This window comes from Bactrocera tryoni, chromosome 2 (genome assembly GCF_016617805.1).
Source record: "Bactrocera tryoni isolate S06 chromosome 2, CSIRO_BtryS06_freeze2, whole genome shotgun sequence".
NCBI classification, from domain to species: domain Eukaryota; kingdom Metazoa; phylum Arthropoda; class Insecta; order Diptera; family Tephritidae; genus Bactrocera; species Bactrocera tryoni.
Genome location: NC_052500.1, coordinates 40,126,053 through 40,131,115, shown reverse-complemented (window position 1 = coordinate 40,131,115; position 5,063 = coordinate 40,126,053). Strand labels below are relative to the sequence as shown.

The window sequence follows — 5,063 nt, the reverse complement described above, 5'->3', positions numbered from 1 at the left end:
ATATTATATATTATATCCTATTCCTATATAAAAAAGCGCCAAAGATTTTCTCTGGATTCTTATTCCACCAATATGTACTATCTCTAGGGTGAAAAATCATGTTACGATGCTTTTCTATAGACAGTTATTGCACATTAAGTAGTATTAAAAATAACCTTTGAATAAGATATAAGTTAGTTATACATGCCATAACCGAACAATTCAGCAAAAAATAGTTTTATAAAAATGGGACGATATAGCTGCGGAGATATAATATCCTAACAACGGGATTAAGAAATAAAAACCTAAATTTTAATCCCAACTTCGGGATTAAAATATAAAAATTTAATTAATTTACATTGAGAATTCGTAACCCCGTGTAAATTTAAGCTATGAGAGGTTGGGCGTCTGATACACTTTGATCACAAACGCATTTGCCTATGGTGATCCTCAGCACCAAATTTCAGTTTTGTAGCTTAGTTTGTGTCTTAGTTATAGTACTTTGTAATTTTTCGCTTAACGGAATTTTGTAGACGTGACAATAGTTCGTTCTTCCCCATAAGCCATAACAACCTCCATAGAGTGCAAGTGATTTCATTAAAGATAGCTGAGTATAGATCAGTTATCTCTTGCACAGACATGATTGATTTAGGTGTTACAAACAAACGTTTAGTTGACAACCTATTGTACTCACGGCGACATATTGTGAAATTATGAAAATTTTAGGTAACAATCAACATTGGAAAGTTTAATTTATGAGGCTTGCTAATCCCAACTCTAAACTACTGTACGAGCAATGTGATTCAAATAGTTTATTTATATTTACGTATCCTCGCTGTCTTCAATTTTTCTTATTTATGTCCTATAAAACGTTAAAAAACCCATAAACTCTTGGAAAAAATTTATTATTTTTATTAGAAGTAAAAAAAGATATTAAAAACTCATCATCTATTCAGAAGAATGGATGAATACAGATTCTTAATGTGTGTTTACCTATATTTCTCCCGTTTTTGTTTCAAATAATATCAAAAAATCCTTGCAATTACTATTATATATTACAATATTTAATATTGGCCAAAACAAATAACTAATAAGATATTGCAATAATTATAATTTTAAACACAGCGAATAATATTTCTATGTGTTGATGGAAATTACATCAAATGTTTCAAATTTTCCTATGTGAACCATTTCATGGATATGAGGAAAATTCGTTACTTGATATTTCTTGATTTCGTATCAACACACTACTGCTATGTTAAAGGGAAAACTGGAAACTACTCATGTGCTTCTTCCAAAATCACAATCACAGCTCAACGCATGAAGATAACTTTAAAGCACAAATTATATTTATGTGTGGAGAATTTACAATATGTGAATTAGATTGTTAGTTCATTTGCTCACAATCGCTGCGAAACGCGAATTGCGAGCAATACATCTGTTAGACCGAACACTGATCAGTAGCATCAGCTATCTATTTTGTATTTCTAACTTTCTACAGTGGTGGCGAATGCAGATAAAACGTACTCATACAAAACACGCCATTCGACAATGTAAGCTTTGTTGGTATATTTAAAAGCATATACATTATGTATGTATGTGAAATGGACATAAGCGCATTTAGCTCTATACACAACTGTTATTTTATACTAGTTTACAGAGCTTGTGTAAAAAAGTGTACGACGAGGGAGGTACTTCGTTGCCTACATAGCGCATACATACTGATGTAAATTACATATAGTATATGTTGACATTTGGGTTCATACATATTCATTTCATGTATGTACATATGTACATAAAACACAAGAATGTAAAAAATTATTACATTATTGTTTGATAACGGAACTCGCACTTAACCCTCCAAGCTTTATTGAACTTATCGTTATTCTGTAAATACATAATTATATATTTGACACTGAATCCGAATTTTATAATTTGAATTAATTAATTAATTCACCGAACATATTCTTCTTTTATCACACTAGGATCGACATGCACAGATTAAAAAGCGCGTTCAACAACTATCCGTTATTTTCATTTCACAGAGTGTAGGCTCACTGATAAGGTGGACGGTGACAAATGATGTGGAATTTGTAAAAAAATCCTATGATAACCTGTGTGGTGATCTCACTCAACCCAGTAACTATCAAATTAGTAATTAGCTAACTCAATTTAAAAGTAACAACAGTTCGTTTCACATTTGTACGATATCTATTCGCGTCTCATACGGATCATCACACGGCGTGTAGTAACTTTCTATAAATGGCATAAATAAGTATTTTTAAAAGCCAGGGATGCCATGAAAGTTTTTAATAATTTTAACGTGGAGGTGAAAAGGCATTATGAAAAGTGTATAAATCCTGGTAAAAATATTAACATTTGAAAATATATTAGATCAATTTTAAAGTCTATTTGTTATTTCTTTACCAGCAGGAGTTGAAGTAGTTTAACTAAACCCCTTGCATTTTACTCAGTGATTATTTCTCTGTGTTGAGTTTGGGTGAAAAAATATCTTATGATGTATACAAATTTTACATTTTGCTGTGACAAATGGAAAGTGTAGTTTTAACTGTTGAACGCTATTGCGACATTTAAATTTTTGTCTTATTAGATAAATTATTAAATATATTTGCCAAATAAATATAAATTTACGAAAATACTTTGCTGTGCTAATAAGAATATTAACGAAACTTTAGAGAGCCAAATATACCACATAAAATTGATAATATTCATGAACAGGCTTTAGGCTGAAAGGTAGACCGGATGTATAAAATAAAACAAAATTATAAGGAATTCCGTTTGGTTTTACTCATAAGTTCTACTCGTAATTAATTAAATTCAAAATTTATTTTTCTTACTTCTTCATTTACATATATGATATTCTTATGATTATTTTATGACATTCTGTAAAAATTGGAAAAGGAAAATTAAAATAATAATACAGTGCCTTTTGTTTGTTCCTTTTTCAAAATTTGCATATGTCCATATTTTTGTCAAAAGTTACGTTAAAGATTTTCTCTTATTCTTCTGTTTCTCTCTTACATATGTATGCCTGAAGAATTGAATTCAATATTTCCATCGTCGCCAATGATAGCGGTATTTTGCCTTTTTATCTGCTATTAGTGCAGAAAATTAGAAGTTACTTGTTTTCAGTTTGAGAGCGACTCAAAATTAGCGTTTTTTATATCATTTTCCATTTAAATTAAAACGCCTAATATTTATGTCGATTAAAAATTATTATATCTTAAACTTTTAATATTATATACGGCAAAACTATTTTAATCGTTTTTATGATTCTTTGGTATATTAAAATAACTGACTTTTAAATTTTCAATACTTAATAAAGTGAATTAATATGTTAGCTCTGAATTAATAAATGATTATAATCATTTTTAATTTAAAATGAATACTACTTGCATCACATTACAAAATATTTCATCAAATACATTTACATTTTGCATTTTCTTTAATTTTCATTGTTTTACATATTATATTAGTGATTTTGAACGGTCATTGTAATTGCGAAACGTCAAAACCTACCTATGGAGTCAAGTTCAGGCAATCTTTTCGAGGTACTGACATGTGACCCAGAAACATTTCACGGAAGTTATGAAGAATGGCCGTCCGTCCCGAAAATGTTTACAGCCGTTTATATAAACCATCCCAAATAATCAAAGACCAAAAATTATATCTCCTACGATACAACCTAGCAGCTGTAATTGTAAGACATTTCATAATAAATAACGATAACTTCAATTTGGTCTGGGAAGATCCAAAATGAAGTTATGAAAATAAAAGTATTGGTTTATAAATAAGTAATGACACTAATAAACTTGTCAAACATCCGAAAAGAAAAAGGTGATAGCTTTATTAAACTCAATGTCAATCATCATCATCAAATGAAAAATATAAATCTGACTACCGATAGGAAATCGTTGAAAGGCGAGAAAACGAATTCAGCCGAAGCTTTAACAAAAGGAAATCGTGCACATCCGAACAGAATAAACATACATTATACTATGTTCGGGCCAACATTGAAAACATCTTGAAAACACAATTTTTGGATTGTGGAATCAAAGCCGTTCTGAACGACAACATCTGTTTCCGATACCTTTTCATTGAAAATTCACAAATTTAATTCTTAATTTACATCTTGAGCAACGAGAATGGTAAGTTTAGGAATACTTAATATTTGCTTACAATTATTATTAAAGATCGTGCTTTATATTTTAGCAATAAAATTTTAATTATTAGCTTTAAGAAGCGAGATAAATACCTTGTGCAACGATGATTCTTCAAGAGAATTAATAAAGACTATTATTACCCAGCACCTTGCCCTTGCAAAAAAAATAGCGCAGTTGATGAAACAACGACTTTGGGACACTGATTAAATCGTGTTAGACAAATGTTTGTGTATATTCATACAAAAGTCTTCAATTAAATATTATTAATTCCAGGAACACAAGCAGCATTTTGGGAACATGATTGCCAACAAAACCGATCTGCTTTCGCATTAACCGAAGTTAATTTTTAAATTGTAGATCTCTAGAAAGCATTTATGCATTACAACCTTTCTTTGTGAAAATATGCAATGCATTTATTTTACGTTTATGAAGGGCTCCAAACATTGTCCTAATAATAATATAAATAACTAAAAATAAATAAAAATGTAAAAGAAATAACAACTGAAATTCAATATATAACACATATTTTATTATAAATCTCTTACTTCATAGGCGAACCTTCCGATTTAAATTTTTCAATGCAATGCCTGCAAAGTAACACTTGCAAATTTAGACAGCTAATGCGCATGAAATAGGGCTGTTATGCATTCATAGGTTTCATACTTCCCGCATTAACGCAGTAGCGTTACGAATTACAATGGATTGCATGTATGCTTTACATATTGTGTTTATGAAAGCAGCCAACGTTCAAATACAATCAACCATAGATGCAGAATATTTTGTAAAAGAAATTAAAGAGTTCGCTTTAAGTACCACATGGTACTTACATTCTGTTTGTTAAAAATATCCATTGCAAATATATAGATGTACCGTTTTTTATTAGAGTAGAAAAACAATAAA

The 5,063-nt window shown here is 29.8% G+C and overlaps 1 long non-coding RNA gene across 3 annotated transcripts; it reads left to right on the top strand.

The window, feature by feature from the left end:
• The first annotated feature begins 2,132 nt into the window (after positions 1 to 2,132).
• Positions 2,133 to 4,590, top strand: LOC120769677. Of its 3 annotated transcripts, XR_005704873.1 has the most exons (5): positions 2,133 to 2,342; positions 3,477 to 3,837; positions 3,908 to 4,148; positions 4,213 to 4,386; positions 4,437 to 4,590. It is a non-coding gene; the product is annotated as an uncharacterized LOC120769677 (long non-coding RNA). The 3 variants fall into 3 exon arrangements; XR_005704874.1 differs by having other exon boundaries at positions 3,477 to 4,148; positions 4,213 to 4,375; XR_005704872.1 differs by having other exon boundaries at positions 3,477 to 4,148.
• Positions 4,591 to 5,063: the final 473 nt, after the last annotated feature.